The 23,665-nt window shown below is 40.2% G+C and overlaps 1 long non-coding RNA gene across 2 annotated transcripts; it reads right to left on the reverse strand.

Moving 5' to 3' along the window:
• Window positions 1-834: 834 nt before the first annotated feature.
• Window positions 835-18,300, reverse strand: LOC122179097. 2 transcript variants are annotated; one of them, XR_006178535.1, is made up of 4 exons: window positions 18,021-18,300; window positions 12,393-12,467; window positions 2,832-2,999; window positions 835-2,477 (listed from the first exon to the last, which is right to left on the reverse strand). It is a non-coding gene; the product is annotated as an uncharacterized LOC122179097 (long non-coding RNA). The 2 variants fall into 2 exon arrangements; XR_006178534.1 differs by having other exon boundaries at window positions 835-2,999.
• Between the last annotated feature and the right edge of the window lie 5,365 nt (window positions 18,301-23,665).

Genomic DNA, 23,665 nt, shown 5'->3' on the forward strand with positions numbered 1-23,665 from the left:
CTGACCCTACTTCCAAATATGCTATATGGTTTGTGGTTTATGGGGGTATGTCCAGGACATAAGACAGAAAAACACAAGCATGCTTTTATGAAGGTTCTTCTGTGACTCTTGATTGAGTTTACACAGAGAAAATTAGGCAAAAGCAGTGAAATCTCTAAAGAAAAATTTCTTAAGGAAGCATTTCTTCAATATACAGAAGTACTGAGTAAATCTGTAAAATGGTAGGAAATCCCTATCATTTTTTCCATGTACCACATTTTCGACTGATAGAAACCATAACACTAACCTGTGGTGATTTTCTAATTGTCCAGATCACATTAAATGCTTTGAAAGAGGACGCTTTACTCACAGAATCATAGAATAGCTTAGTTTGGAAGGGACCTCCAAGCCCACCCACTCCCACCCCCCTGCATTGGGCAGGGCTGCCACCCAGCAGCTCAGCTGCACAGGGCCCCATCCAACTTGGCCTTGAGGGATGGGGCACCACAGCTTCTCTAGGCAGCTGTGCCAGCACCTCACCACCCTTTATAAAGTTCCCCTTATAAAGGGAACTTAGACAGTAGAACAAATCACTTCTCATGACAGTTTCTGCTAACTTTTATCTAGTTGTTACAAAGCTCTTGTTTCCTTCCCCACAGAACAAGCAAACTGTATGGGAACTACTGAGTCACAGCCTGAACCTCTGATTGATCACCTGAGGCGAGCCATGAGCCAGCCAGAGGAGCACAGGTGAAGGCAATTCACCTGTGCTGCCGGAAGGGGTGGAGCCTGGCTCCACCCCTCCTAGACCTATTTAAGAGCTGGCTACCAGAGGGGAAGGATCTCTTCTGGAGATTGCCTCTATTGGTGTTTTGTGGTGAGCCCATCCAAAGGGTAAGCCTTCTATTTTATTCTCCTTTGTTATCATTGTCCACTTAGTCTAACTCTCTTGATTATATTGTGATTGTAACATCTTGATATCCATTGATTATACACAAACATTTTCAGGCTTTAAAAGGGGAGAAAGAATTAAAACAGCATGTGCTTTCCTTTTCAGTCTTGATCACCTCTGAGAGTCAAATAAATACAGCCTTCTTGTCTGTGAGGATGGGTATTAAAAATATAAAAGTAGGACACAAAAAACAAAACTCTTTCAACTGAGTCATAGCTGCATACATGGCAAAACCAAAAGCTCTTCTGGCAACTCAGAAGAGTTGCTCACGTACAGCCTGTGGTGCATTTGCATTAGTGTGTTAGTCCAAGCCAGGAACAACTCAGCTGTCCTTATTCTCCATGCAGTGACGCAGGAGCAGAACACGCACAGCAGCAGGGCGCGTGCTGCTGAAAGCAGCCCCAGGATGCCCTCTGGGAGAACATCTAATGTCTTCCATCCACAGGACCAGGCTAGAACCAGCCAAAGGGAAAACTCCAGATTATTCACTCAGACAAACAGTTTTCAGCACTACTTCTCTCTATGCATGCACACAGGTTGTTCCATACTCCCTGATGAATTCAGCATAGCTGATGAGCTGTTCAGGCAAAACTTCCGAGGTATGTGAAGTTGTTTCTGCCATGAGCTGCAGGAGAGGGATCCATCAAACACTTCTGAAGACACTGAGAAAGCAGAAATGAGGATCCATTTCATGCAGATAGTAGTGCAAGACTATGCAAAGAATTGCATTCCAACAAATATTGCCTGCAGTGAAAGGTGAGGTCTCAGCTCTTCTCAAGCCCCAGGAAAACAAACTCCCACAGATATGGTTGATGTGCCATGATGCTCATATGGAGAGTGTCCATTCAGGCACTGACCGCGGTGCTTTGCCAACCAGCAAAGCCAACAAACAGCAATTGTGAGCTAGTGCAGGTTCTTCAGAGAGCTGAGCACTGGGGAAAGCAGACTTCTCTCATTAAAACTCATGTAGCTCAGAGATTAATTTGACCTACATGATCACCTGTTTACAGCTACATCATTATTCTATTAAGCCTACAGTATGCCTCTCCAGATTTGGAGACAAGACTTATCTTTTTTAGTGTTCCTTCTGTTTTCTATTCCTATATCTTAATTGATATTTAAGTGATAAGTTCTTCTCAGAATGATAGCTAGACACAGAGGAGAGAAATACATTCTCAATTCAGCTTTGCCAAAAAGTAATGCTTTGAGCTTCAACACCTAAGCAGGAAAAATAAAGTAAATAGAGGTCAATTCAAACAAATTCTGCATAATACATGTTTAGATGTAGTGGGCTAAATTTATACAGCAGCCAAATACCCATCCAGCTGCTTACCCTCTCTCCCTCCTCAACAGGACACTGGGAGAGGAAAAGAAGGAAAAGCTCCTTCACTCCTGACTCTTCCATCTCCTCAGTGGGACACAGGTGTGCGGAATGGGGTTGGTGATCAGTTTCCAATGGTCTCTCTCCAATTTTCCTCCTCCTGCTGGTGCCTGCTGCAGCATGGGACCTTTCATGGGCCACACCTTCCTTCAGGAAGCAGCATTTCTGATCGGTTGTAAACAGCACAGGGATAAACATGCAGTAGTTCCACAAAGGAAAACGTGTGTGCAAAATACGCAATTTGTGGAAAACCACATATACATGATTTCTTAATAATTAGGAATTCAGTGCAAATTACTACTGACACATTTGTTGTCCATATTCAAGATTAGGACCTTTCAATATTGCAATCAGTATTTCCAAATAAAATTCTGTTATGCAAGGATGTAATGCTCTCTTCAGATCTTTTGCAGATTTTATTCCTGCTCTAACTCTAAGTGTCTTTATATTTTTCACAACGGCAGCAGAGTATTTCCATATCTCATAACAAAAGATTTGATTTCATCAAAGCAAATTCACCTGCTTGATAGTTGCGAAACTTCTGTTGTACATGAAATATTAAGATCAAAATACTTCTGAAAAAGTCAGGAGAAACTGCAAGATATTTTCATTCAGACCAGACAGGAAAGAATTTACTTTATGCATAAATATCTTTCAAGAAACTCACTCACAGCAGGAGCAGCAAATCTAGAAAAAAAAAAAAAAAAGAAAGAAAGAAAAAAAAAAAAAAAGGAAATCAGAAACTTAAAAAGAAACAAAAGAAACTTATTAGCATGCATCAGAAAAAGAGAAGACTGGCAAGGTCTGACTTGAGCAAAATCAAACTCCGCATTAAACAAATTACATCATTGATTTAGCCCAAAGTCTTGACTTTTCCTGGTAAAAGAACATGACAATAAACTGAACTTGTACATCTGTTAGACTGAGCCTTCCATGTAATGCATTAGAAGGTGTTTTTCAGCACATCTCTCTCTGACAACATTAATCAGCAAAGGCCCTGTCAAGCCAGAAAACATACAGAATAAGATTGCAGTATTATTATTAAACCAGAGACTCTGACACAGTAAGACCCTACCTAAGGGAATGAAGTGCATGACAAGATCCATATGATGCTTTCTTTTCTTGTTTTTTTTTCTGGGAGGCTGCAATTCTTTTTTTCTTTCAGTCAGTTACAAAGAAACAAAGAATAGGTCTCTGAAGCCATGAAACACTGAATCTCAGCTAAAATTAGGAGACTTTATGCCTGCGCCAGAGGCCCAGAAAATGCTAGTTTATCAGTGTGGATTTTCAAGGAACTGCTCTGTCAGTTTAAGATACATTTTCTAATCCAATACATTACAAATCATGTGCCAAGTGGGGAAAAAAAAAAAAAAGAAAAAGAAAAAGCAGAGAAGCGTTATAAAACTATATGGGGTGAGTTTATGCCTCTTCACAGTGATGGGCTTTCTTAATACTAAGCCTCTTCTCCAGTTTGCAGCTGTGAACTGATGAACTCTAACCCCACAGATAGGAAAATCTTGCTAGGAGTTTGTTTCTGGATGCACAAATCTACATCCAAACCAGTGCAAGACATCTGTAGGGAGTGAGTCTTTGTTACTGGAGGACTGTAGATCTGCAAGACCAATGTCTTCTGTCCTACCGGCAAGTAATATATCCACCACCCAGTTCTTACTGCCTTGTGCTTGAAAAGACAAGTGATGGACATTTATTTTTTTTCAACAAACTTACCTTTGGGAATTTAGGAAGTTCAGTTCACAAATCTTGAAATGATTTGAGCAGGAACTCTCTGTTCACATATGTTTAGAGAATTTCCAAGAAGTTATCATGAAATGCCTCTTTGTAATATTCCCAGTGAGGATTACAGTGAAACACATGCTGGGAGAGGTACCGGAACAACTAAATTTAGAAATGTATTTATACGTTCCCAAGCTTTTCTAATGAGTGGAAACAACTTACATTTTCAAATCCAATATTATGTGGCATTTTCTTTAAACGTTCATCCCAAAATAGATATCCAGCTGACAAAATACCAGCTGAAAATGGGCGAAGTCATAAGTGATCTGACAGTGGAAACTTTTAAGAGAAGAAATCCAGTTTGTGAGGACTCCTAACACCTGGTGTTTGTGAGATGCAAGATGCCTGAAACACTGTTAATCATGGGTGATTGTATGCTATATGTATGAACTGTGTGCTACAAATGGCACGTAAGTTGTTCAGACAGGTCATTTATAAATGTGTTAGAAAAGAGTGGTCTGTCCATGTGAACTAACTTAACCCTATATTTACTGCTTTTAAGTAACAAATTTGGACTACCCCTTCTAGTCTATTTCAGATCAAGTTATCAGTCCTTAGCAAGTCAAAGATTTCAATTTACGCAAAATGAAGTCACTTCCTGAATATTGATTGTTCACTGTAGCTGTAAATTATCACTGGTTACTTTGAGAACAAAAGTGTTGATGGTTCCCTGCCATTACTTAACCAACTGAAACTAAGTTTAGAATATAATTTCTTATTTATAGCAACTAAAATAAGATAGGAGTGCTTCAGTGTTTCAAATTTCTCGTCTTTTTTTTCTCTTTAAGGAAAATCTTAGAAAATCAAAAATACTAATGTCAGATTCTATTCTGGTCAGTGCTGCTTTATTGAAGTCAATAGGTTTGCTCAAGATTAAGCTCTAGAGGACTGATAATCTTGAAAAATATGTATGTTGAATTGAAATCAGACATCCTAATTTGCAATGCTTAAGTTTTTAACATTCCTGCATAAGTGAAGCTAAGCACCTTCATGTGGCATGTCCTGGTGAGGGGTAAGGGAGGAGGATTTTGAAAGTATTCATTGCGGGTGGCTTTGGATCTCTATTGAAATATAAGCCCCTGCATGTCCTGAGAAGCTCAGGGTATGCAGTAGCACTGAATCCAAGTTCTTCCCAGCCAAATTGCCTCAGATTATTTCCTCCCGGACAGATTTCCATATCTCCTCATCCACAAAACACTGGTGGCCATTTTGGGCTGCACCAACCTAGCACAAATCCGAGCCTGTATGGATTTCTCAAGTAAAGATGTGGAACATCTTAATTGGGTAGAGGGAGGGAGAACCACACAGTAATAACTCATGTTTACTTGACTGAATGAGTACGAGCCTTCAGTTCCCAGAGCTTCCAATCTGATATTTATCATAGATCCCCTTTTTTTCTATTTAAGAATACATACATACATACTAAATGAAATTGTAATACGTCTTCTTAAGTAAAATGGAGTCAAATGCATCAGTGTAGTCAAAAAGACAAACATTTTGTTATCCTTTTCTTTTGCTTTCAAATGGGAAAAAAAAATGTGCACAGAAAAAAAAAAAAAAAAAATAGAGGCAAGAACAAATAGCTGGAAACTCAAACTCCCTCTTTTGGGACCTTCTGTCAGCAACACCAGTGTTCCTAAAGTAGCTCTTATGATCTGACTCTTTCTGCAAAGTAGATAGCAAACAGCACTGTCAAATATTTTACTGGAAGATCTTTTGCATATCTTCTGTTACTAAGTGATTAAGTACATATAGTATTAATTTATAATTTTGCAATTCTTTCTCCATTTCATAGCAAGCACTAGTACTACATGCAGACAGAATTATTAATCATGACAGGGAGAATTAGATCTCTACATATGAATAAAGAGTCATTGCTCTCTAATACTGAAAACCAAAATCTACAGGACCAGGGCAGTGTAGCTGGAAGACTGCATGAAAGAAATGGACCTGGAGAAGCTGGTCGATATTTGGCTGATTGTGAGCCAGCAGTGTGCTCAGTTGGCCAAGAAGGCCAATGGCATCCTGTCTTGTATCAGAAATAGTACTGCCAGCAGGAGCAGGGAGGTGATCATCCCCCTGCATTTGTTGCTGTTGAGGCCACATCTCAAGTACTGTGTTCAGTTTTGTGCCTCTCACTACAAGAACAATGCCCTGAGGCCCTGGAGCATGTCCAGAGAAGGTCCATGAAGCTGTGAAGGGTCTGGAGCACAAGTCTTATGGGGAGAGGCTGAGGGAACTGGGATTGTTCAGTCTGGAGAAGAGGAGGTTCAGGGGAGAACTTATCACTCTTTACAATGACCTGAAAGGAGATTATAGCATCGATCTCCTCTCTCAAGTAACTAGAGATAGGACAAGAGGGAAAGGCCTCAAGTTATACCAGGGGAAATTTAGGTTAAGTGGGTTGTTGGACTAAATGATCTTAGTGGTCTTTTCCAACCTTAATGATTCGGTGATTCTATGATTCTATCTCAGAAAATAACTTATGCAGCACAATTCTTTGAAGAGAGGTCTATGTGTAACAGAAGATGCAACAAGAACCACTTTGTTATCACATCTAGAGAAAATATTTTTCAAAATGTTTCAAATCTTCTTTCTTAATTCTATAAACTAATAAGTGGTGCAAACATACAAATCTGCATTGTACCATCTGCTGTTCGCTTTCTTGAGATGGATGATTATGCCACCCTCCTGAGATGTAGCAGACATGGAGTTGCATATTATTGATCTAAATTTTTTGTGAGTTCATATCTGAGGCTCACTTTTCTATATAAGAAGTAAGACAAAGCAGCAAGTTCCCAGGAAAGGCTTAGATTCAACAATTCTAAGTCATTTGGAACTTACCATATCCATTTGCTTATTTTACATTCTGACGGTTGGTAAAAAAAAAAAAAAAAAAGAGCCACAGATGTAATTAAGGTTGATTAAAGTAAAGTAAATTCATTCGAACACTTTGAAAGAAATTGAAGATGTTCTTTTTCATTTGACTGCTTAGTTACAATGTGATTGTTTCTAAGAATTTGACTTTTGAGAAAGCCTGAGCTCATTTAGCCTGGAGAAGGGAGATGCTGGAGGTACGGAGGTACTGCTAGAAGGGAAAGCTCCATCACAAGCACAGACAGCCCAGCCTCAGAGCTGCTGACAACAGGGAAAGTCCTTCCTGTAAATTCCTGGGAGCTAGAGCTGAAAGAGCAACAACAGGTCACCCATCATTTAGTACAATTGATGAACACTCATACGGCTCCTTGTTTATTCTCACCCCACTTGCTTTTATACATTTTTTTCATAGGGTTGATTTTCTTGTAATGAGAGAGAAGTTTGTGAAGGGCAAACAGCATCTACTGATGTAGATGATCTCTTGTGCAGAGACAGGAGCTCCCATTGGAAACCTTCACATCAATTCTTGCCACAGACAAGACAGGAAACTTGGCAAGTGCTCTAGAACTGCCTAGAGTGCACACAGCATTTCAGCACCAGCTCAGTGCTCAGGTTCAGCAGACTGGATCCTACACACTATCTCTTTGCTTTAGTTATTTCTTCTTCCTTTGTTTTGGTTTGTGTTGCAGAAAAGCCGCTTTGGGGACCAGCTTTCATAAGCCAGATATGATTTCAATCATGGAACCTCCTGGGCTCAGTGAAACAAAGCAAACAGATGTCTGAATTTTCAGAAGGAAAGTAAGTAGCAGTGGAAACGAGAGTGATAACATTGACAAAATCCAACTTAACCCAAAAAATACTAGCCAATTTTTTCTACTTAGTACTGGTTTTCTCTTTTCCTTAAAATCTAACTGCGAAATCTAATTCTGAAAGTCATCAGTTTTGTTTCTTATTTCCAGAAGTGATGAATGTGAGGAATAGGAAACTGTTATCTTTAGGATACTTCTTTGTTTACTCTTTTTACCGAAACTGCCAGCTGGCCTAACACGGTGTACATGCCAGTTTCAAGCAGGAGGTTTAGTTAAGATCCTTCTTTTCCTTTTTGTACTGTTCACTGCTCCCCAAAAAATTGCCAATGATTTCTCAGTGTTTCCTCAGTGCAAATAGGTAGGCAAAGGAAAACACAGGGCTTGAAGAAAGCAGCTCAGCTAAACTTCATTTTAGCATCTATTCTGAGTCTGCTGCTGAGATAGGAGGCCACATATTTTGGTGTCTTAATATATCGAAGTATATATCCAATGTTGCTTCTGTGAAGGGAAGCCCATGGAGCACACCAGCAGCTGGTAACAGTGCTGGCAGAGGCCAAAAGCTCCACCCTTCTCAGTCCAACAAGGTACAGGACATAATGCCTCCAAGAATAATTTGGGCTGGGTTTATTATTACAAAAATTATCTTGGATATCATTAAAATTAGAGTAGAAAATAACATATACTTGGAAAATCCACTCATTTGCATATGTAATCAAATGTTGAGCATGACTTGCAAAAGTCTCCAACTTGAGTGATTGGCCCTTGAAATATCACTAATGAAAACACTTCTGTATTTCCTATGTGTATTTTTATTTCATTTATGAAAATGAAGGTTTGATTGTGTATTTTGCTCTGCCAGTTAGTAGTCTGCTATCAAAACTCTAAGTGGCGTGACATGCAGTAAATTTATGCACCATGAAGCAGAAACAGCAGGGATTTGGGGTATTTGTGTTTTATTTCCAGTCAAACAATACATAGGGGGCTGTCATACTAACAAGGTATATAATGATTGACTTGCTCAGCCTCTCTGAGACCTTTACTTTGGTATAGCTGAAATCTCAATAAACAGGAAATTTATATTTGAACAACTACTAGTTTAGAAAGGTACTTTTACCTGCTTCCTTTTCCAAAAAGTGAATAAGGGTTATTCCTAGTCAATTAAAAAAAAATGTCATTGTTCAAGTTGAGCCAAATTTACACATACTGTAGCTCTTAAAATGAGGTTATGTACTATTCTTTTCTTTTTTCTCCTTATTTAGATGTCATTGTGCCTTTTGATATGTGCACAGTTTGCAAACTGTACTCTGTACATTTCAACTTTCTAATGCTTTTGCTCTCTTCCACTGGAGGCATGATAAGGCAGCCATCCTGCTGCCCCAAATATGTAGAATAATTTCACCATCGTGTTACTTTGTGGCTCTTTAAACATCAGAATCGAGCCTTGTCATAACATTGATAGTCTTTTGTCCCACATGGCAAGAGCAGAACAAAACCTCCAGGTAGCAGCATCATCCTTGAAGATGTTTGCATGAGTTTCACGTGCAGAGATTCTGCCTGCTCTCTCCAAACCAATTTCTGCCTCCCCTGTGCAAATTTAGGGTCATGTAATCTCAGGCTCTTCTACTCTTACTTGCTGAATGAACAGTCAGTAAAAAGAAACATTAAAAGCAACTGTGCATCTAATGTAAGGCAACAATTTCATCTTTTAGCTATGAGGAAGGTTTGATCCATCTGATTCATATGTGTCCTCAGATTGTGAGAAATAAAGTCCTGCTTTACGAGTATTATGCTTTGCCAGGACAATTTTTCCTCCTTAGGCTGCAGGAATAAACTTCTTGCTAGCAGACCACGTAACACTTCAGCCCAGTTGGGAAAGCAGCAAAGGTGCTACTTGTTCTTTGCTGAGTGCTTTGATTCATCTTAAAGCTCATCTCCTGACTGGAAATGATGAAGGATATCAGCCATTACAGCTGCCCTAATCTTTGCTGCAGACAGGTTATGCAACATGAGAGTTGTTTTGTGCAATGGGCAGAGAGGAGCTATCAAGACAGACTTAAATCAGTCTGTGTTTACATTTTTTGCAGTTTCACTAATAATATGGAGTGAGTTTCAAAACTTGAAAGTTCTCCCATGCTTTTTTTGTGCCTGCACATTTGAACCAGAGAACAGGGCTCTGCCAAAAATAAACCCTCTTCTCCTGAGCACTTTGTAAGCAAGGGCAAAGTCTTCCGACATGCTAAATCATTGCTCCCTGATTTATTTTAGCCAAAGTTCTGTCAGCCCAAGTCTCTGAGTAAGAGTGCCATGCTAGACTTAATGAGGAGGCATACGCCACCCTTTTATCACAAATGAGGCCAGCAGCCAGTTTCTTCCCTCCTCAGATCTTTTTGTATGAAGCAAAACAGCCTCCTGCATGAAGAGATCAGGTTGTCCCTGAGTAGTAATCTATCTCTCATATCTTTGAATTTGCATAAGAATAACTGAGCAATAAATCATTTCTGTCATGAGAAATAAGTAATGTTCATTGAAATTCACTGGCAGCAACTGAAAAAAAAATACCTGCAGTGGGCAAATAGGTTAAACCTTGTGATAGCTCTTCTATCTGTAGGGTCCCTATCACCCAACAATCAACTGAAAAAAGATTGGCCACTGTCTTGCTTTATACCAAGAACAACTCGAGGGAGGAGGAAAGGAAAAAAATGTAAGAAGAGTAGAACTGAGCACTCAACACTTCTACTTCTGAACCTGCAGAGCTTCAGCACTTGATCTTTTTCCTAGCACTGGACGTTTATCTTAGATGAGAGCATCTCAGCTCAGGTAAAATTCCACTAATCAGGGAATTATAGAATTACAGAATATACTGAATTCGATAAGGATCACTGAGTTCAACTCCTAACAGAAGGAACTTTTTGCATGGGCTGTGGGTCTGTTCATAGTTTTTTGGGTTTTTTTTTTTTCCTGAACTTAAATATTTATCTTATTATAATATTGCTTATATATTATTTTGATTACAATATATAGATAATAACTTAAAGGTAAGGCTTAGCATCTCACGGTTTGTGTTAGCCAGATCATCATAGAATCGCAGAATCCTAGGGGTTGAAAAGGACCTCTGGAGACCATCCTGTCCAGCTACCTGTTAAAGAAGGCTCCCCACAGTAGCTTGCACAGGAAAGCATCCAGGTGAGGTTTGAAATAGCTCCAGAGAGAAGACTCCACAACATCTCCAGGCAGCCTATTCCATGTCTCCATCAAAGTAAAGAATTTTATATGAAACTTCCTGTGTTCCAGTTTGTGCCCGTTGTCCCTTTTCCTGTCACTGGCTACTGCTGAAAAGAGCCTGGCCCATCTACTTGACTCCCACTCATTAGATAAGCATTGATAAGATCCCCTCTCAGACTTCCTCATACAGGAGATGCTCCAGCCATCATCTCTGTGGCCCTGTCCTTCAGACAGTCTGTAGGTGAATGTAGTGCTTCTCCTTACACGCTGTTTACTATTCAGAATTTTGCCACTTTCTCATCTTCTCCATCCTTTTTGCAGTTGTTCATTTCAGCGTTTGCCTGCCTCCCACAGCAGCCAGAGGAGGCAGTTGGCAATGTTTCCCCTCCCATGCTCCAGCTGCCCTTTCCATGCTCCCAGTTCATAACAGAGGCCATAATAACTCAGTGACTAGCAGCTCTGCCAGTTTTGCTTCCCAAGGCACAAAATGAAATTTGTTTTGTCTTGCAGTGATTTTTGTGTTCCCAGATTCACCTCAAAGGCTGCAGCCAAACAGCAGGTTTAGGAGTTGCTGTGATTAAATCAGCTGCAAAGACAAAGGAAATCTGAAACATGCCAATTGCTTGCCAGAAGGACAACAAGGGATAATTAGGAGTTGTCAGGGATGTCCCAAGGTCTCTGTGACTGTGCTTCCTTTCATAGAGTTATAGAACCATAGAATAATTAAGGTTGGAAAAGACCACTGAGATTATAACTAACCCACTAACCCATGTTCCTTTCTCTCAAACAAGGCAGACTCAGATGGGTGCATCTCCATCTGCTCTGCAATCCATCTCTTCCACACATCCACATTCTATCTCTGCAGCCCTCCCTTGGGGCTGGAGCTGGTGGGAGAGAAGCAGATGGCCAAGCTGGATCCCACATTGCTGTCCATGTTCTCAGGCATTTTCAGGCTCCATGTACATATGCACCTAAACAGCCATGTTGCATTTTATGGATATGCAGAAAGCCCCAGTCTTGAAGGCTACTGTATAATTCCTGCTATTACAGAGCAGAGCTATTTTCTTTCATTGCAGCATGAACAGCAAGGAATGAACAGCCTGACAAACTACTCAGGAATGTTCACGTAAAGTGTTCACTCTTGTCAAAACTCAGATACATCCAGGTCAAGCTTTGAATTCCAGCCTTCCCTAAGACATGAACTAGCTAATGTAATCCCCAGGATAAAAACTAGGGGGAAAAAAATATCTTGTATACTTCTCAGAGATCTAGGAAAGGAAAGGGCCATTTCTTATTCCTCAGCACTTGCACTGCTAAAGCTAATGTCAAGGAAAGTGATTTTGTTTTTCTTTGGAAAGATATATGAAGTCTGACTTACTTTTCATTTATGAACAAATTGTTCCCCTTGTCACTTTCCGTTATGAATATCTTGAGATGTTTTTTTGGCTTCTCCCTAGTTTGCAAATTAAAAAATAATTTTAAAAGACTATTATGCTTCCTAGTTAAGCCATTTTTTAACCAACACCATGCAAAAAAAACTTTCCCCAGATATTTTAAACAGCAGCAGTGAAATTCTTGTATACTTTTAGATACTGATTTTAATCAAATGAAATCTATTTAATGCAGAAAAATACTCCCAAAAGTAGGCTGTAATGATGGAGGACTTAGCAGAAATTTGTTGGAAATATGCAGATACAATGAGACATGTTAGATTTCAAGAAACAGTTTTAGGAGAGACACCCAGACTCATAGTTTTACGGTATACCAATGCACATTTCATATCCTTGCCTTCTTTGGAGAATCCTGCTCTGAGTAACATCCCTGTTTAAAAGGGCTTTGCTACAAGCACCCAGATGCCTCTGAATCTAAGGCTCCTATTGGCCTGTGGATGTGGGACTCATAGACACAAGTACATGAGTCCTCATGTGTGAGAAGAGGTTTCATCTGAGCATGAAAGGATCTCCTGATGGAGAGTCTGAAGGAATGCCCTCAGCTCAGGCAGAAGGGACTGTGCACCACACTGACCAAACAGCAGCATCTGTCCTTAAGTGAAATTATCTGTTCCTCCGTGTTCTTCATAAGGCTAAAGAAATATAGAAGTGATGCTTTACTCTTTTCTGATTTACAGCCTTTATCCTTGTGTTATATTCTGGAAAGGGTAAGACATATCTTTCATACAGAGTCTCCACTGATTCACTTTTGAATTCTTAGTTCTGTAGTTGCTAATTTTCCTTATTACTGTAGTATTTGTTGAATACACATCAAACTCCAAATGTCGAAACCAATACATTTTTACATCTTCTAAGCAGCTCACAGAATGGACGTGTGTTAGAGCAGAAGTGGCCATGTCAGTAAACCTGATCTCTGCGCACTGTAGGTGCTGCTGCAGTCTTGCACTGCTGGTTCAGAGGCTCAAAGCATTCACAGCTCCCAAGCTGACATAGACATTTTTGGACTATTCCCACTCAGTAATTAAGTATTATTATTCTGTGTTACAACTGGGAAGGGAGGGCCAAGATCCTCACCCAGCGAGCCTTCCTGCTGGATGTCTCAGTGATTTCAGCCTCCACAGAAAGCCTGTGCAGAGCAGGGATTTCCACTCGTGATTCTGGCATGAGTCTGACCCCTCCACATCAATTGCTGAGCGCACTGAGCAACACGTTTATATTTAGTCTAATCCAAACTTCCCAGCCTCCTAGCACTGTGAACCTACACAGAGTTGAAGGGCCTGTCACAGAGGTTATCTGAATCCCTATTCACTTTTCCATAGATAAAGCTCTCTGAGCAGATGCAGCTTTGACATTAAGCAGGCAAGAATTTCAGATATGCTTTCCTGAGTGTTATTAAAAGAGACTTGAATATTCGCTGCCAGGAGGAAGGAAGGTTTATAACTGCTTCAAAGTGGCAAATAAGGTTCAATTTCTGCTACTGGTTGCACTGATCTTACTGGTATTGGTCAGGTTGCACCAGTATAAAACCAGGTGAGTCCAGTTGCAGCCCCATTCTTTCACTAGTAGCCCTCAGAAACAGGTTGCAATGCAGTAGCAGCTGAGTTCTTTTATGATACAATGCATAAAAAAGTATAAAGCCAACAGGCTTTATTGTCTGGAAAAATTACAAGGCGGCTGAAGTTCTGAAAAGAATTGGTAGCTTTAGTATTTTGTCCAGATTGAGCTATTTCTGATGGTTGAGAGCTCCACTGAATGCTGAGATCCTCTCTCATGAATAAATACCCTTACTTCGAAATTCACAGATGGACACTCCCAAAATCAAGACATCATTTTCAAATATCTTTGTCAGAATATAATTTCATTTTGCTCTGTTCTTTTCCTAAACCCAACAACTGTATGTATGCTTGCAAGCGTGCAGATACACTTTTGTGTAGGCTGTAGACAATACATAGCACATAATAGTCACATTGAATTGTTCATTTTATAACATCCTATCCCTTCATATTTTAGAAATTATTTTTCTCATATATGTAAACAGATGGAGCCCTTGCTTCAGGTCAGTGTTTGAGGAGCTTTTATTTACCACAAAACTGTTCATCAATATACAGCGAAGGTATTGGCCATGTTAAAGCACTTAGCAGGGAGGACCACGTAAAAGTTCCTTTCTTCCAACCTAATCCAACAGAAGAGAAATTAAACTTCAGGTGAACTTTTTAAGGCCTCATTAACAGTTTAGAGAAAATTTGGGTTAATTCACCCATCCCTTGAGCACTCCTTAGAGGTAGAAGAAAAAGCAGTGAAAACTTCTAGCACTTATAAACATAATTTACAAAAGATCAAAGTGCCCTTAAGAACTAATAATCATGTAAAATATTGCATAGGGAATCACGGACCCCATGCTACTTTTCTCTTAATTTCTAGAGATGGCTAGCCATACAAAAGAAACAGAAAAATGGCATTAATCTGTTGTGATATTTTTCCCACAAGCCCATTTACTTAATATTTTCTTACTGCAGGAGCTGTAAAACGAAGACGTTTATAGCTTGTCTAAAGCTCAGTAAGGATGATGATTCATCTCTAGAACAAATGTTTGGACATAATAAAAAGGAAGATTCAAGAAATGACGTCTGCCCTGATACAGGTCCTTTTGTGAAGGGAGCAGTCCCCTCCTCCATCACCAACTGACTCAGCTCACTGTATCACTGGCAAACTCGTTTTCTAGATTTTCCTGGCGCATGTAATGTGTAGTGTGGTAAGGCTTCCTCACATGAGATAATTAAATTTACCCTGGTCTGCACTCTGGCATTGAGACATACAGGCATACAGTAGCCCTTTCTGTGCTGTTAAACAATCCTAGCCTCCAAAAGAGGCTAAACTGCCCTTTGGGAGCTGCTAGCTCCTGAATCATGTCCAGGAGCTGGCTGAAAGCTGTTATTTGCTGTGGGTCACAAGCGTGCTGTTCGTAGGCCCTCACAGCAATAACAGTACAGATAATCAGGTACCTGTGCCCAAGGACCTTCTCTGGTAGCATTTAATTTCCTCACATAAATGGAGCCCAACTTTGCCCAAGTTCATCAACTTTTTTTGCACTTTGGAGAAGCATGGAAGATTTTCAACAGCTTCCCAGTTCTGACTACCTCACAGTAAGGCCGAGTCTCTCTATGTGGTAAATAAGGGCAGTGATACAGCAGTGTCAAACATCCTGTCCATAAATAAGCATCACACCCTCAAAAGGCGTTAGCAATTGCCCATGAGAAATTGAGAGCAGTAAACATCAAAGTAAAGCACTTTAATTAAACTTCTAATATATTTGAAAGCTCATTTTGTAAAGAAATGGCTGGATTGCAAGAACACATTAGATGATGGAGGTAATCCAATGGAAGAGAAGTTCTGTGCTCTTAATGGAAAAAGAAACAAAAGCTCTTAATTGGAAAATGGCAGTGGCACTTGTCACACATGGTCTGTCTGGCTTAGCAAATAATTAGTTGATCTCAGCTGAATCACAAGACCAGTAAAGATTCAAAATAAGAATGTGCTTCAAAGTTTTTCAGGACCGTGGTAGTAAATCCTTACCTGCTGAGAAATCTTGTAGATCCTACTTCTAGGTAGGTATTTTTTGCTGTATTTCAGATCATATGTGTATATAAATATATATGTCTGTTGTCCTATTTATCTTTGTTTCTCTATCTTCTACATGCAGCTATATAAATGAAAATAAGAGAGGGACTAATTTCAGTGTTGGCCATCGTCATTATTCTGACACTCATAAGAATGCTTTTCAGAGTTTCTTTCAATACATGTATTCCTACTAGTTCACAGTATTTACTGATCCAGGAAGTCCCTCGGGGTTTCTTAGCCACTGATTATTTAAGTCAATACATTGTTTACTAAGCTCAATATTTTTAATAATCTTCTAGAAATGGGTATATCACAATTGCTGAGCTAAGGAGATAGCATTCTGGTGAAATGCTATTGGGAGCCCATAGAAAAACATTTCAGCATATCAAGTATGGACAAATTGAATTCTGGACACATGAAAAGTTGATGAGTAACATTACACTAAACATTGAAAAGTAAGCCATTGTGATTGAGCTCATAAAGACAACAGTATTATCTGCAGAAATATCAGAAGTTACAACTCCATTATGAAAAAAAACTATCCTAATTAAAAGTGTTACAAATTGCAAGCATTTTCACAGTTTCTAACAAATTTAGACTGCTTGCTCTCTCTTCCTTTCTCTCCGGCTTTCTTTACCCATTCTCTATACTCTGTACTCTTCAAGTACTGTGTTACTATCAGCTTGGTTTTTCCATCTGTCTGGTCAATGGCCTAATATGGGAATTCTCTTCTCTGTCTTGATAAATAAGAATCAATCATCTGTCTCCCCAGTTTACCTAGTTCCACAGTTTAGCTCTTCCGTAACTCCTGCTCAACCTTTTCTATTCCTTCTGTTACCACAGGCTCAGGAGTTCTCCAGACCTTGCCTTTTTCTACTTGCACTTCTATTTTCCCTCTTTCCTGTTGCGAGGTCTGTCCCCAGATCCACAGCACATTCCCAACTCCTGTTTCCACTAGTCCTGCACTCTTCAGTCTAGTTAACTCCCTTCACCCTCAATTTGTTCTCTTCTCCTCTCTTCCTCCTTTAGTTCTCCTTCATCCCTCATTAATAATAACAACAGTAAACTAAACCTTTAAATGAATTCTACATCTCCAGAGCTGACTACTTTTGGCTATCTTTAAGTCAGCTTTTCAATCATCTTTTTCCTTTCCTCTTTCATTTCACCCTTCCCAACCCAGCTTCTCTCATTGTGCAGAATTTTGCCAGCTTATTTGGAACGAAAATTGAAATTTATTTTCAAAAATCCTTCCCAACTCAGATTTCTCTTCACCTTCTACAGGACATGTAGAGCACATAATCTGCAAGACTCATTCTAAGTAAATAAGCATTTCATCATTAGTTTCTCCTAAACTTATCTCTTGATCCACCCAGTACTCTATTGCTCCTTCTTTATTCTTCCCAATTTTCACTTTCCTCAGGATTCTCTGCCTCACCATGTAAAGAAGTCTTTTTAAAAATAAACTGCTCTTGACTCCCCTATACCCTCTACCAACCATCCCAAACCTTTCTCGTGTCTGAAAAAAAACTCTTCTGATTGAGTTCTGTCTCAAGTCTTTCTTTACTTCTTCGTCTCATTCTCCAATGACAAAACCACATTTTTAACAAAGTCCCTCATATGCTATTCCTGCCAAAAGCCAGAACTTTGTCACACTCCCTAACCTGCCTGTAAGACTTTTCCTCTTGAAAAACTGCCCTCCATGGCCTTTGTTTGACTCATCCGTATCTGGAGTCTCCTCTTTTCCCTCTAACTGCACATTCAGCGTATCTTTCAAAGGATTTTCCTCATTCTTCCCTCTAGTTTTCTACAGAAGTCTTCTACACCTGGGCCTTGTTTCTGTTTCTTTTCATGTCATTTCCAGATAATTCATTTACAGATAATTATACAGATAATCAGATTCTAGATAATTTCATCTGCAAAATAAATAAATAAAGTACCTGCTCCATGTTTCAGCCATCTGCTTAAAAGTGGCATGGTCAGAGTAGGACTCTTCATCTTTCTCTCTGACATTTTTTCCTTTTCTCCGTCACTATGGAAATACCATTGTCCTGCCTCTTCTCTGGCTCCTCAGATCCATAGCCTTAACATATCCTTTAGCTTAATCTCTGAGAAATTCTGACTGCCTCTTTTTGCATTACATTTAAGACATAGGGTTTTATTCTCATTCATAACCAAAAATACTCCTCCAGGCTCTCACCACCTCCCCTCTTGACTAACATCATCTTCTACAAATTTGTTATGTATAACGTTCCTACCTATTTCCATTCATAACGTTACAGTGAAGAAAACTGTCCTAGCCTTTTGCTCTAAGCATGTGATTTCACTGTTCACAGCCTTCCCCCTCTTCATTCACACCAAACATCAGCTTCTTGTCTTCATTCTTCACAGCTTGTCTCCACAGTATTTATCATCTTTCATGTACTATAAGTGACAGTAACATTTAACACCCATTCCCACAGCACACTTGTCAGGAACAGACATTCAGGGCCAAAAACAGAAGAGAGGTGAGTTAGCATTCCTTGCAAGGAAGCTGACAGAATGTGCCTAAACACCAACAGAGCCACTTATATTGCCTTTTCTGTTGAGGAAGGGAATTTACTCATCTGTAGCCAGGGGTCTGAATAAAAGCTTATTTCTTGTAAGATAAAACAGAAAGAATGCAGCCCTGCTGAAGGAGCCTCAGAATAGAATGCAGTGGATTCCAGGAGATACATGCAAAGAACTACCAGGCTGATATTGACAGAATCATATAATCATGGAACCATTAAGGCTGAAAAAGACCACTAGGATCGTCTAGCCCACAAACTATCCCACCATGCCTACTAACCATGTCACTCAGTGCCTCGTCCACACATTTCTTAAACACCTCCAGAGATGATAACTCCAACACCTCCTTGGCCAGCCTGTGCCACTGTCTCACCACTTCTTCTGAGAAGAAATTTTTCCTAACATCCGACATGAGATATGGTCTTTGCCCAGTTATAAAATATCCCTCAGCCATCAGAAACAGCCCTGCAAGGCTAAAGAAGTAAAATGGCTGAAACTCCAACATGTGCTGGTTGGAGAGGGCTCAGGTACAGAACTCTGTAACAGATTATTCCAAGAAACTTCCACATACTTGGTACAGTCAGCAGGCACATTTTTTTTCCAAGATCAGAACTGAGTCTACAACAGAAGGGATCTTACAAAAACTGTGCTCTAAAGCGGTTAGCACATGGGCCTCCGAGTCTTTATTTGAAGCTGTTCCCCTGGAACTATTCATGAGGGTCAGTCACTAGGCATGGAGACATGACGTAGCTGAGAGAAGGGGAACTCCGTTCATCCCACCCCATTAGAGCTGAATAGCACTGTGCATTTCAGTCTGTCCTCTCCTTCCTCCCTAATTGCTCACACCAGTGCTATTCTCCTGCCTGAAAGTCTCTACTGCACTTCTGGGGAGACATTCATCTTGAGGGCATCTGCCCTTGATGCTCCAGGCTGAATAGGAAGACTTTATACCAGTAAGAGACAGCATTAGAGACTTTGAAATTTTTATTCTGTAAATGTCATTTAACTTCGGAAATTTTCCAGCATAAAATCTGAATTGGTTTCTTATTGGCTTGACCACTAATAACAAATTATCTAGGCGTTTGAGTTAAAAAGTTTCATGCATAGAAACAAGCATTTTGCCCAAATAGAGATTGAAGAAATCTCAAAGTTTTTTCCCTCTTTCCATTGTGATGGTTGTTTTCCACCGACATTTGTTCTTTCCAATATGTATATTTTTTAGGATATAATAGAAACTAGGATTGTCCTGGTGGCATCTGAAGGGCCTCAATTTCAAGCGGAGGAGCCCAATCTGTTTCAGTAAACCCTACATCTCCTCAGAAAGTCAAAGGAAGTTGTTTATAAAGCCTTGTTAAAAAGGAGAAGAGGATGAGCAAATCTCCGTGACTGTGCCTTCACAGGATGGTTGGGTCCCTCTCCAACTTCAAAAGGTGTCTACAGGTTGCTTGTACCCTGCAGAGGTGGCTGCTGGAAAGCCAGGTGCAGAGTGAAATCTGGCCAGTTGTAAATCCTATGCCCGTGATCAAAGCCAAGCTGTGGTGCTCCAGCTCATGCAGGGTGTACCTGCAAAGCTCCTGCCTTCCCCGTTCTCCTGGGTGATAAGTGAAATTGCATGAAAACAGCAGGACTTCACACCATCTGAGTCACCCTTCTGCAACAATATTGTAGCACTCCTGACTTTGGAGGTCTTCTTTGATTGAAACATTATTTTTCAGTTATATCTTCTACTTTACAGGGTGACCAGGAGGATTTATCACCAATTTAGTGTGTAGAGAAAAGGGGCAGAGGCAGTAGACTACCAGCATTAAACCATTAGATAGGAATGCATTCCCCATGAGCACAGTGCCTTTGGAAAAGCAGAGGGCGTCCCTACAAAGATCCTTACAGCATTTAAGCATGAAGAAATGTGTTTTACTCAGGGCCCTTCTCACTGCTGCAAGAGCTATGAGAGCCACACATCATTTGTATGGTGTGTTTAATTGGTTGGGTTGCATGTTGGGTTGCTTTGTTTTGAAATCATAAAAATCATGCAAACTCCCTGCATTAAACTGACTTAATAAATTGTGTCTTCATTCAGGCAGTGAGTTCTGAGAACATGTTGCAGAAGAAAAAATTGGAAACAAAGGAAAGAAAATAAATAGAAAACTGAAATACAGAGAAACTGAATGCAGGGAATGAGTTAATCATCTTCTCATAGGGCAGTTAAAACTGAAGGAAGATTTCAAGGCACTAACAGAGCTAACATTCTGGAATGTAAAACAGCGTTCATACTGCACAGCTCAATACCATGCTAGGAATCAATATTCTCTGAAATGTAAGAGAATTTGAGAAGGTCTTTGTGCTGTGTAATCATGATCCTCTCGATAGCACTTCCCCACGGGAGTCATAGGCTGAGAGATCCTTATTGCAGGGCTGACAGATTTTGTTCTTCACAAATATGAAAGTTCTCTCAAGTCAAGAGCACAATAATGGGGAAAGACATATTTCCAGATCCTAGATTCATGAAAGCCTGAAATCTGTACCAAGGAGCATGGTGCAGCTCTCCACATGAGCAGACCATGGATGGCTGGAGCAGAGAGATGGAGGTGCTGTGGCGTGAGGTCCCTGGCTCGGCTTGATGGAGCCTAGATTTTAGATTAGGTGTTAGGAAGAAATTCTCTACTCAGAGGGCAGTGAAGCACTGGCACAGCTGCCCAGAGAAGCTGTGGTACCCCACCCTTGGAGGCACTCAAGGCCATTTTGGATGGGGTCCTGGGCAGCTGAGCTGCTGGGTGGCAGCCCTGCCCATGGCATGGGGTAGGACTGGGTGAGCTTTGAGGTCTCTTCCAAGGTAAGCCATTCTGGGATAGTATGATTCTATGATTTATTTTCTTCAGGGCATGGTTTAAGCTCTGCTGATAATGTCAGCATTTCTGCAAGGAGTTTCAGAGGCCATTAAAGTCGCCATTGAGGGCATTGAGGGCTTCCAATGTCTACATTGGAACTTAGTTTACATTTATTGTCTGCAATGGCATATGCAACCTCAGAGATCCTTTATAATTAAGAAGACATTATTAATTCAAACATGAGCTCCTCGTCTGCTCTTCTTGTTTGTGCAGTTCCTAGTGGAGTGGGGGTTTCAACCATGGCTGAGCTGCTAGTTGCTATGGCAATACAAGCAATAAATAAATAGTAAAAATAAAACGTTGAAATAAAATATTCTGATTCTGTAAGCACATTCTCTAGAATAGTAATAACGGCTCTTCGTACAGCGTAGTGCTTCTGAGCAACATCTCCATGCTGGGGTGCCCCAAAACACCTGTTAGCAATATCATGCCTTACATACCCCTTTGTAATGCAGCTCCACCACGTACTGCTGCAACTGTGTTGATCGAGGCTTTGATTCTCTGCCACCAGAAGTGTATCTGGGAGTGCGTCTGTCTGTGTCTGTTTATATCTGTGTTTGTGCGTGTGAACATGCTGGAGCCAGGCAGACCCGCACTGCTGACACTGCACAGGTGAAGGATGAGCTGAAACTTCATGGGCCTCTCTCTCTCAACAATACTGCAATATACCCTCATTTAAATGAAAATCCCTTTACACTTCTCTAAATCATGTGCAAGAAGGTCCCAAAATAGCCCTAATTTGCATTTATACTCACTTTAAATAAAATTTTTATTTACGTTATAAAGAAGAATTAAGCTCACTGAGCCAAGATGGAATTTTGCAAAATAAAGCTGTAAATCACAAGTCATTTTTGAAAGTATCACAGAATTGGCTCCTCTTGAACAACCTCAAAATTTCAAGTTTTCACTCTCCTTTTTTTTTCTTTATGTGTACAAATATGTACGTCTATTATACACAGACATATGAGTTCTGGAAACTGAAATCCTGTAGAAAAAAACAGATGGTTTCTTCCTGCTTTAAAGGAAAAAGAAACAAATCCTGGTGAAATCTGATGTGTCTGGTTGTTTGTTTGCTGAAACAAAAATTATATTTGCTCCTGTAAGAATGTAATATAACTACGTGTGTAAATAAATAGATATGTGCACATGTGTGCACTTACTGCACAGAAAGTGCCGCCAGGTACACTTACAAAAAGTACAAACTTTCATCCTTGAATGCTGACAGATACACTTGATTATATCCAGCAATTGTGCTTGTCACTGGAATGCTTGAGTATATTTTTGCCTGTTGACACATTTCTAAAAGAGGAGAAAAATTAAATGTTATACATAGAAAGTGTAAACCTTGCTGGCTTGCAAACAAAAAAGGTTAAATCCACAGGGCTCAGAGATAGTACAAAGTCCTGATGATATTGTACAGAAATAAAAGAAGCTCATATTTCCAGTGACAAATCTTGAAAAATGAAGTTGATGCATCTTCATGGCAATATACTTTTTCTGCTGTTTTCCAAATCCTCTGATTTCAGAAGATTTTCTCCTCCAACTCCCTGCTTCAAACAAGCAGAGTGTGATATGAAAGTACAACATAATGTCCTGTGAAAGAAGACATCCAGGAGAAAGGCAGTGTGCAGTTCAACCACAGCCAAAGCAAGGTTCTGCTCTTTTGGGGTCAGTGCTTTATTAAATATCTCTCTGACTTTGTCACATGAACACAGCTGGCCAAACATGCAAAAAGGAGGTCATCAGTAGGATGTGACCCACATCACCTCAGCTCACAGCTTAACCACTGGCTTCTGCCCCATGCTGTGTTCCACATGGGTGAGACCCTCCTAAGCAGGTCTGTCAGATGGCATCCTGCACAGTAAGTGTGTGAGATAATAATAAACAGACCAGGCATTTACTTACGATAGGCTTTAGATAATTGAGTGAATGCCAACCCACAGACAATTGCTGTATGTTATAATACAAAGAGGCACTGGTGAACTTCAAACCTCTGTGGCACAGGGCAGGAGGTGTAGGAATGCAGTGCTGGGCACCAGGCCATCTCTTCCTCCTAGTGTCTCCAGCCCTCCAGATCAAACCCTAGGATATACCAGTCACTGACCGACAAAGTGGAATTTTCATCACAAGCACAAAGGTCCAGGAGCAGC

This window comes from Lagopus leucura, unplaced genomic scaffold, assembly GCF_019238085.1.
Source record: "Lagopus leucura isolate 7727_CA_CO unplaced genomic scaffold, USGS_WTPT01 Super-Scaffold_100002, whole genome shotgun sequence".
NCBI lineage: Eukaryota > Metazoa > Chordata > Aves > Galliformes > Phasianidae > Lagopus > Lagopus leucura.